We start from the raw sequence: 11,289 nt of genomic DNA, 5'->3' as shown, positions 1-11,289 counted from the left end.
TGGAATGCCCAGGGCAGGGAAGCTATACAGAGAATTTAGGCATCAGGTGGGGAGGACAGAATAGTGTCCATGGAGCTCCATTTTGCCAGATTATGTGTGATGTGCAGGCCCGTGGCCTCAGCTACACCTGGGGGGCTGGACCGTGTCCTGTCCAGCCACAGGCCCCATCCTCAGGCCCTGAGCTCAGTGCGGGGAACTGTCTTCCAGGGTTGAAGAGACGCCAATGCCCACTGTGCCTGGCAGCATGTGGCACTGGAGCTCCGGGAGGGGCTCAGGTCCCCGCTGCTGCCATCTCAGTCTGGGCCCCCAAAGTCAATCCTGAGACAAGAATTTGGGTGCATGCGGCTTTATCCAGGGGATTCCAGGAAGCACGCAGGGCAGGGAGCAGAGTGGTCAGCAGGTTTATAAAGGCCGTGTTAACGATCCGTTGTTATCGTTTAGTCACTTAGTCGTGTCCGACTCTTTTGTGACCCCAAGGACTGTAGCCCGCCAGGCTCCTCTGTCCACGGGATTTCCCAGGCAAGAATACTGGAGTCGGTTGCCATTTCCTTCTCCAGGCGATCTTCCCGACCCAGGGATCGAACCCACGTCTCCTGCATCAGCAGCCCGATCACCGCTGAGCCACCGAACAATGACTAATGATCCGTTGCCACTGGCTCAACTTGTGGGGGGTCCTCGGAGAGAGGGTGGAGGAACACCCTCGGGCTTGGCCAACCGCAGGAAGAGGAGGCTGGGTGCTTATCCACCACTCCCGCCCCCCCAGATCCGGATGTCACCTCTGGCACCTCGCAGCTGCCCTGTGCCCCGAGGTCAGAGGCCCTCTGTGGGGTAACTCAGTTGCGTGGCAGGCACTGCCCACAAGCTCAGGACCACCCCCAGCGTGGGTAGAGGGAGGGCACGGCCAGGGCCGCAGTAAGGACTTGACTGATGATGGTTCTGACTCCAGACATGCCCAGGGCCCTGCTGCAAACAGAGAGCCAGGCCTAGGCTCCCCTCCACCCAGCTCCATGCCTTTGGCTTGTGTGGCTGTGGCTGCATGGCATTCCTTTCTGAGCCTTAGCTTCCTTGCTGTAATACCCCACCACACACACCCTGCAGGGCTGTTGTGAGGATTAAATGAGATGATACGTGAGCACCGCAGACCGATCCTGTGCATCACAGATGCTCCAGACATGGCAACACGTTGTCACTGTGTCCCCTTGGCCGCCCATCTCTCTGACCAACTGAGCCTCCATTTTCCACAACTGACCCCAGCCTCACTCAAAAAGCGAGTAGGGTTGCCTTAAGCCAATCACCTGGCTATCATAACTGGTCAGGAATGGTGCATGCCTGCTAAGCGGCTTCAGTCATGTCCAACTGGGGCCCGCCAGGCTCCTCTGTCCATGGGATTCTCCAGGCAAGAATACTGGAGTGGGTTGCCATTTCCTCCTCCAGGGGATCTTCCCAACCCAGGGATCAAACCCGCGTCTCTTACGTCTCCTGCACTGGCAGGCAGGTCCTTTACCAATGGCGACATCTGACTCAGGGATGAGCATGAGATCTAAGTCTAGCCAATAAGAGAAAAAAGAATTCAGGATGTGTTTGGTGCTATTGAAAATGACTGTCTCTGCCCCAGGATAGTGTGGTGGGGAAGTTTAAGCATGTGGGGTAGACATCTTGCTACCAAAAGGCAACTAGGGACCCTAAGGGTACCATTTGGAGTCCAAGGATGAAAACGAATAGAGGGGCAGAATACAGTTGAGTCACGGTGATAGACTTTTGAGCTGCTGGATCAAGCCTTACCTGAAGCTTTATCAACGTTTCAGTTACATGAGCCAATAAATTCTCTTTATGTTAAAGCCGCCAGGAGTTTCATTTCTTTCTTTCTTTCTTTCTTTTTGTCTTTTGCAATGTAAAGAGTCCTATAACAGATGGAGCATCCCTCTTGGTTGCTAGGGCTCAAGGGCAGGGCCATAAAAAAAAGGGGGTTTACTGAAAAGATACAGAAAGCAAGACCTTCCCAGGCTGGACCAGTGGAAACCTCAGTTCAGCTTCTGCTCATCCCTGCAGCAAAAGCATTCAGTTCAGCTACTCTGAAGCTTTGAGGACATCATAGAGGCACCATGAATGACTGGCTTGGTGGCCAGCCAGGAGCCTCTGGGTATAACTACAGCCCCAGAGATAAAGAAAGGGTGACGAGGAAGGTGGGCGTCACCCACATGCACAGTCCCACGCAGCTGGCACGCCACTTGGCAGCTGCAGCCCACAGAGGACAGGCAGGGCTCTTGCCTTCCCTCTCCATCATTTCAGGAGAGGAGAAAGCCTCCAGCGACGCAGCCCACGAGCATCACTTTCCTCACTTTGCAAAGCCTAGCAGACCTCAGGCCCCACTCCCAGCCGGGAAGCAGAGGGTGGAGGAGGAGGGAGGTACATGGGAGGAAGACGGATGCTGGGCGTCCTGCGATTCGCGGGCGGCTGGAAATCTCCAACTTTGCTTTACCCGGTTAACATGTTTGTGCCTCCAGAGATGTGGCGAGAAAGACGGGTGTGAGAACCGTGGGGCTTTTCTTTTTGTAGCAGTCATGGCGAAATAGCCACCAAAGGCTCAGCATTTAACCTGCACGGGAGCCAGCTCACGCGGGAAGTCACACTCCCGTTCCCAAGGTGGCCGGAGCCTCGCTCGGCGTATGGATGACCTGGTGGCCAGGAGGCCCCCGACACGGTCAAACAGAAACAAGTAAATGTCCCCAGTCAGAGGGCAGGGCCTGTTCGCGGCTTGGTGCTTAGAACCGGGTGGCCCACGCCCCCCACGGAAGACAGAAGGGATGGCAGGTACTGGGCAAGACAGGCACCAGGGTAGACATGTTACAAACCTGTAACTAACCCCCGAGTTGTCAATATTAGACCCATTTGACATAGGGGTAATAAACCCAAGGCTGAGCGGCACTGGGACTGACCCAAGGTCACCCAGATGCTCTGAGCCGGACAGAGGTCTGAACCTGGCTCCGAGCCCCCCAGAGCCCATCTCGAATAGCCTGGTCCTCCCCAAACCTGTTCCCGCTCAAGCTGTATGTCCCATCCCCTGCCCCACTGCCATCAACACAGCCCCTCTTTAAAGTCATGCTCTGCTTAACCCCATGGACCTGGGCACCCAGGAGTGATGGGGACCCCGGGCACCTGGTTGGGGCAGCAAGACATGCAGAAGATCCCAAGAGGACAGGAGGGTGACTGGAGCCAGCGGACCTGCTGGGGCTTCCTGCCAGCATGAACGTGTCTGGATCTGAGAGCTGCTCTTCGGGAAGCCACTGAGGGCATCCTTTGAACCCCAAGCAGTGAAGCGGATGCCCAGTTCCACGGGGTTTTTTCTTTTTATATTGTGTCTCCTGCCCCGGACACACGTACACACAGCTGTGATTAGAAAGCTGCAGGTGGGGGAGCAGAGCAGACAGCCAACCTCCCCTGCCTGGACCTGGTCTCCCCGCCCCCCCTACCAGGACCTCCCCGGTTCTCAGTCCTCAGCAGGCCTCGCCTGGCCTTGCCCGGGAGCTGTGGGAAGGCCGTGTGGCCCCAGGCACGGTGGCCGGGATCAGGGGCGGGTTGGAGAGTGGCCCGGCGGCCGCAGAGCCACCATCTGCTCCTCGGCTCCAAGTGTGGAGGGCTGCAGAGAGGAGCGTGAGCTGGCAGCGCCCCTGGCGCGAGCGGAGCCGCGGCCACTCCGTGCCCCGACCGTGGGCCTGCCGACCGGCTCCGGGGAGGCAGGAAGGGCCGTTCTCGCTGCCTCCGATTTCCTTTCAGAAAAGTACACAGAACAAAGAGCGCACAGCTGTGCACCGCCGCACAGAAGTGACAATCACCGGCATTTTGTGCCAATTGTTTCAACTCTTCTCTCTCTTTTAACGCAGAATGTGGAAACATAACAGATAATGTGAAGTCCTCTGTGAGCCCCCAGGTGGGGTGGGGACCAGCCAAGACTCAGGCGTTTCTTGCCAGGGACACAAGCACTTCAGAGGTACACACCGCACCCAGGGGGGTCCCCACCATGGGCCCCTGGCTCCTCGTGACCACATGGCAAGTGGTGACTCTAACCCCCACTTCTCAGCCAGGGACAATGACCTGCCGGATGCGACTGCGTCTGCCCCAGGAAGATGGTCACCCAAGAAAGCATCACCTTAGCAGCATCCCTGGGACCCAGACTCCTCCACACATCAGTTCTCTCAGCCTTGGTGTGTCGGCCTGGTGAGATGGTCCTTGGTTCCCCCTGTCACTCACAAACACAGCACATCTTCAGGGAAAAGACGTGCTGTCTGTGCCACGTGCCTCTTATACGGGTCCCCACGGAGCCTTGCACACTCTACCCTGGTCTCCTCGGCCTGCCCCAGTGGGCTTCCCAGACCACTGCTGATGGGGGCAATGGCGCTGCTGTGATTGGCTTGGAGGTCACGTGCAGGAAGCCAGGTGACCAGAGCAAATCAAGCTTCCCTTGGTAAGGAGGGAGGGCGGGAAGGGAGTGAGTAGAAGGGTGTGGGCAGACAACTCCAGCCAGCATCGGTCACCCTTGCGAGCGGACCACAGTCAGCAGGAGGCGGAAGCAGAAATGAGGTCAGACCGTCCGCACCGAAGCCACGTCCGTGCACTGCAGCATGCACATGGCCTCCACTACCTCCGCCCCCTGCCTGTGCCACCAAATCACCAAACTCTCCCAGCTCTGCCACACGCCGCCCGCCCGCCCCACTCTGCCAGTGCACCACTGGCCCACCCTCCCCACCGCAACGTGGCCACACCATCCTCACCACTGCACCTTGTAAGGTGAGTGGGGCCCTGGAGTGAGGCACCGCGGCTGGGGCGGATCCGAGGAACACAAGCGGGGTTAGGAAGCAGAGCCCGGAGCACAGGCCACCCTTGGGCCGGCTGTAGAGGGTGGGAGGGAAGCCCAGATCCAGGCTAGATGGAACGACGGGTGACGCCGCATGACACCAGCCTCATCACTCCTCACTGTGGAGCCACGTCCTCTGGGCACTCTTTGGCTGGATGTTTAAGAGGAAAATGGGGATGGGCTGGGATGAGAGGGTATATCCATTAGAATTAGGCTTGGCTGCAAAGCAGAAAGCACTAAATAATGCAGGATTAAACATAAGGATTTATTTTCTCAAATAACAGAAATTGAGAAGTTGTGCAGAGCTGCTGTGACTGGGCCCTAGGCTCCTTCCATCCATCTCTCTTTCCCTACATCCTTAGCAGGTAGCTTCCATCCTGTAAGTCACCTCCTGGTCTAAGAAAGCTCCTGGAGCTCCAGCCATCATGTCTTAATCCCAGATAATAGGAAAGAGGATTAGTTCAGTTCAGTCACTCAGTCGTGTCTGACTCTTCGCGACCCCATGAATTGCAGCACACCAGGCCTCCCTGTCCATCACAAACTCCCGGAGTTCATTCAGACTCACGTCCATTGAGTCAGTGATGCCGTCCAGCCATCTCATCCTCTGTCGTTCCCTTCTCCTCCTGCCCCCAATCCCTCCCAGCATCAGAGTCTTTTCCAATGAGTCAACTCTTCGCATGAGGTGGCCCAAGTACTGGAGTTTCAGCTTTAGCATCATTCCTTCCAAAGAAATCCCAGGGCTGATCTCCTTCAGAATGGATTGGTTGGATCTCCTTGCAGTCCAAGGGACTCTCAAGAGTCTTCTCCAACACCACAGTTCAAAAGCATCAATTCTTCGGCGCTCAGCCTTCTTCACAGTCCAACTCTCACATCCATACATGACCACTGGAAAAACCATGGCCTTGACTAGACGGACCTTTGTTGGCAAAGTACTGTCTCTGCTTTTCAATATGCTGTCTAGGTTCGTCATAAGGAAACTGCAACGGGAGACTTTGCCCAGTTATCTGTCTGCCTTCTGAGAAGTCATACTAAACACCTCCATTTCCAGCCAAAATGAAGCAACAAATTTACCCTCCAGTCTTAAACTACATACATGCACACACACACACACACACATAGACACACACACACACATGAAACTATGGTTTTCAGATACTGGATAAAATGCATCCCAGGACAGGGAGCTCTGACAGAAGGCAATCAAATGAGGTGAGCATGATGAATGCCCCCCAGAGAGAGCTTTCAGGTCACATCCGGAAAAGGGAAACCTAATCAGAGTCCAGTGGTGTCTCTCAGTTGGTACATAGAGATCAGAGCATCCCAGACATCTCTAATTCATGGTGTGGAACAACAGAGGAGAGAGCTGCACAGAGATAAAGAGCTTCAGTGATTTGCAGAGGGCTCTCCTCCAGTCTTTAGCTAAGTACTGAGTGTGAGGAAATCAGCAAGGCTGAAGAAAGAGCAACCAGAATGGAAGAGGCAGAACAATCCCCTGGACGTGTACAGGGATAAGAATGGCTCATCTTCCCATCAGCCCAAGTGGAAAAACTTCATCACAATAGGGCATAAGTAGAGTCCTCACAAGAGTATTGCCTTTACAGTGAGGTCAAATTAGCCCTAGACTAACTGCTGCTAAGTCACTTCAGTCGTGTCCGACTCTGTGCGACCCCACAGACGGCAGCCCACCAGGCGCCCCCGTCCCTGGGATTCTCCAGGCAAGAACACTGGAGTGGGTTGCCATTTCCTTCTCCAATGCATGAAAGTGAAAAGTGAAAGTGAAGTCACTCAGTCGTGTCCGACTCTTAGCAACCCCATGGACTGCAGCCCACCAGGCTCCTCCGTCCATGGGATTCTCCAGGCAAGAATACTGGAGTGGGGTGCCATTGCCTTCTCTCAGCCCTGGACTAAAGGTTGATCTTAAAAGAATCCGCCTGCAATGTAGGAGACCCTTGTTCAATTCCTGGGTCAGGAAGATCTCCTGGAAAAGGGATAAGTTACCCACACCAGTATTGTTGGGCTTCCCTTGTGGCTCAGCTGGTAAAGAATCCGCCTGCAATGTGAGAGACTTGGGTTCAGTGCCTGGGTTGGGAAGATCCCCTGAAGAAGAGAAAGGCTACGCACTCCAGTATTCTGGCCTGGAGAATTCCATGGAGTACATAGTCCATCGGGTCACAAAGAGTCAGACACAACTGAGCAACTTTCACTTCACTTTCAAAGGCTGATCTGGATCTGCCTATAAGGTAAATCTCAAAAGAATCAAATTGTCCCCAAGTAACTTAATTGCATATCAGAACAAAGCCAAGAACATTTAAAGAAATATGAAAAACTCTAGCACCTAACAAAGTGAAATTACAATGCCTGACACCTAATCAAAAATTACCAGGAATATAAAGATGGAGGGAAACAGGATCCATAAGAAGACAAATCAATACAAATGAATCCATATACGACCAGATGATAGAATGAGGGAAACAGATGATAAGATAGATGAAAGGAGGTAGAGGAAATCACGAGCTTGAAAGTGAAGGAAACAGAACATATTTTTGAAGGCCCAGATTGAACTTTTAGAGTTAAAAATACAGTGTGCAACATGAAAAGATGCTCAACAGCACTAATTATTGGAGAAAGGCAGATCAAAACCACCGTGAGGTCCCACCTCCTACTCATCAAAATGGCCATCATCAGGACATCCACAAACAGCCAATGCTGGAGGCGGTGGAGAGCAGGGACGTGTCCTTGTTGGTGGGAATGGAAGTTGGTGCAGCCACTGTGAAAGACAGTATGCAGGCTCCTCAGAAAATGAAAAGTAAAACTACCATATGATCCTGCAGTCTCGCTCCTGGGCATATATCTGACAAATCCATACTTCAAAAAAATGCATGCACCTCTGTGTTCATAGCAGCACTACTCACAAGAGTCAAAACAGGAAGACAACCCGAATGTCCATAAACAAACGAATGGATAAAGAAGATGTGGCGCAGATATGCAAAGGAGCAGTGCTCAGCCACAAAGAGAATGAAATAATGCCATTTGCAGCAACATGCATGCAACTAGAGATGATCATACCAACTGAAGTCAGAAAGAGAAAGACAAACACCATAAGACAGCACTTATAATTTATTTATTTTAATAGAAGGATAATTGCCTCACAGAATTTTGCTGTCTTCTGTCAAACCTCAACATGAATCAGCCATAGGTATACATATATCCAATTCCTCTTGAATCTCCCTCCCATCTCCCTCCCTACCCCACCCCTCTAGGTTGATACAGAGCCCCTGCTTGAGTTTCCTGAGACATAAATTAAAAAAAAAAGAAATAACTTATATGTAGAATCTAAAATATGTCACAAATGAACCTATCTACAGAAACAGAAACAGCCTCATAGACAGAGAAGAGACTCGTGGCTACCAAGAGGGTGTGGGCGAGGGAGAGGGATGGATTGGGAGTATGGGATTGGTAGATGCAAACTGTTACATTCAGAATGGATAAACAACAAGGGCCTAATGTATAGCACAGGGAACTATATTCAGTATCCCATGATAAACCATAAGGGAAATGAATATTAAAAAAAAAAGTTGTTCTCAAACCAAACAACAAAAAAAAACATTCTATATGCAAGACAGAAAAAATACACTAGGCAGAAAAAATACACTAGGTGGGATTTAACAGCAGATTAAACACTTCAAAAGGAAAGATTAGTGAACTGGAAGCCGTGGCAATAAAAACTATCCAAAATTAAACATAGAGAAGAGAATGGGGGAAAAAATAAATGGGGACAACATCAACATATGTGTAATTGGTGTCACGGGGGGAAAGGGAAAGGGGACAGAAAAAAATAATTGAAGAAATAATGACCAAAATTTTTCTAAATTTGATGAAAAGTATAAATCTACAGAACCAAAAACCTCAATGATCCCCCCAAGCAGGGAGAAAAAAAAAAAAACAAGGAATCTCATTGAATCCCAAGCAGGTAAAGAAAACTACACCAGGCCATATCATAATCAAATTGCTGAAAACCTATAAAAGTAGAATGAAAAGACAAATTATGTACAGAGAACAAAAGATAAGAGTAACAGCAGACTTCTTGCTGGGAACAATCCATGCCAGAAGATCATGGTGCAACAGCTTTATCGTAAGAATGAAAGCTGACCACCTTAAATTTCATACCCAGTGACATTTTCTTTCAAATCTGTAGGACAGATAGACTTTTTCGGACCATCAAAATCAGAAGGAACCCATCACCAGCAGAACAGCTCAAAATGTTAAAGGGAGTCCTGCAGGCAGAAGAAAAACGATAGCAGAAGGAATCCGGGCCTACAAAAAGGAGTGACGAGAACCAGAAATGGCTGTTATGTAGGTAAATATAAATGGCTTCTCTTCTAATTTTTAAAAATCTCTTTACAAACTGCTTTACTGTTTAAAGGGAAAAAATGAATTGTGGAGCTTATAGTATATGCAGAAATGAAATGTACGAAGAAATCGTCTGAAGTCCAGAATGGGGGCAGGGAATGGAAGTGAATCATGGTAGATTTTATATTATCCATGATGTAATATAATGTTATTTGAAGGCAGAGTGTGATAAAGTGGGAAGTTCTAAACCACAGCAACACATATACTACCAAAGAAGCTCGGCTGCGAAGCTAAAAGAGGGTAAAATAAATATTACTCATTAATCAGAAAAGAAGGAAAGAAAATAGGAAAAAGAATCTAAGAACAGATGGGCCAAATAGAAAATCAGCATTAAGATCATCAATTTAAACCTAACCATAAGAATCATCCTAAATACAAATGGTCTACACTCACCATTTAAAAAGCAGAGATTGTCAGATAAGATGAACAAGCAAGACTCAATCGTATGGTCTGTACAAGAAACCCACTCTAAGTATGCAGCACAGTTAGATTAACAGTAACATATGTAAAGAGAGAGATACTGTATTAACACCTCAAAAGAAAGCTGGAGTGCCTGTACTAGTAACACACAAAGCAGATTTAAGAGGAAAGAATATTACCAGGAATAAAGAGAGTAGTTTCATAGTGATAAAGACCTTAATTCCTCAAGAATTCATCTTGAGAACAATCTTAATGTTTATGTACCTAAACTAAGCCATTAAGGTTTGACCTAAATCAAATCCCTCATGATTATACAGTCAAAAGTCAAAGTGTTAGTTGCTCAGTCATCTCTGACTCTGTGAGACCACATGGACTGTAGCCCATACGGTTCTTCTGTCCATGGAATTCTCCAGGCAAGAATCCTGGACTGGGTTGCCATTCCCTTTTCTAGGGGATCTTCCTGAGCCAGGGATAAAACTCTGGTCTCCCACATTGCAGGCAGATTCTTTACCACCTGAGCCACAAGGGAAGCCCACAATTATACAGTGGAAGTGACAAATAAATTCAAGGGATTAGATCTGGTAGACAGAGTGCCTGAAGAACTACGGATAGAGGTTCATGACCTTAGACAGGAGGCGGTGATCAAAACCAACCCAAGAAAAAACGTACAAAAAGGCAAAATGGCTGTCTGAGGAGGCCTTACAAATAGCTGAGAAAAAAAAAGAAGCAAAAGGCAAAGGAGAAAAGGAAAGCTATATCCATCTGACTGCAGAGTTCCTAAGAATAGCAAGGAGAGATAAGAAAGCCTTCATAAGTGAACAATGCAATGAAATAGAAGAAAACAATAGAATGGGAAAGACCAGCGATCTCTTCAGATGGGCACAATAAAGGACAGAAATAGCAAAGACCTAACATAAGCAGAAGATATTAAGAAGAGGTGGCAAGAATACACAAAAGAACTATAAAAAAAAATGATCATAATGACCCAGATAACCACCATGGTGTGATCACTCACCTAGAGTCAGACATCCTGGAGTGTGGAGTCAAGTGGGCCTCAGGAAGCACCACTATGAAAAAAGCTAGTGGAGGTCATGGAATGCCAGCTGAACTATTCCAAATCCTAAAACATGATGCTGTTAAGAGTGCTGTATTCAATATGCCAGCAACTACGGAAAACTCCGCAGTGGCCACAGGACCAGAAAAGGTCAGTTTTCATTCCAATCCCAAACAAAGGCAATGCCAAAGAAGGTTCAAACTACCAAACTACTACACTTTGCACTCATTTCACATACTAGAAAAGAAACGCTCAAAATTCTCCAAGTGAGGCTTCAATAGAATGTGAACCGAGAACTTTCAGATGTTCAAGCTGGATTTAGAAAAGGCAGAGGGACCAGAGATCAAATTGCCAACATCCGCTGGAACACAGGAAAATAAGAGAATTCCAGAAAAACATCTACTTCTGCTTCACTGGGGCTGCACGGGCATGGAAGGGCCGAGAGGAGCTACTCCACGTTCAAGGTCAAGAGGGGCGACCTCGTCCAAGGTAAGGAGCAATGGCTGCACTTTGCTGGAGCAGCTGGGAAGAGATACCCCACGTCCAAGGTAAG

This window comes from Bos taurus, chromosome 21 (assembly GCF_002263795.3).
Source record: "Bos taurus isolate L1 Dominette 01449 registration number 42190680 breed Hereford chromosome 21, ARS-UCD2.0, whole genome shotgun sequence".
Classification (NCBI taxonomy): domain Eukaryota; kingdom Metazoa; phylum Chordata; class Mammalia; order Artiodactyla; family Bovidae; genus Bos; species Bos taurus.
Note: the sequence above shows the minus strand (reverse complement) of the source record.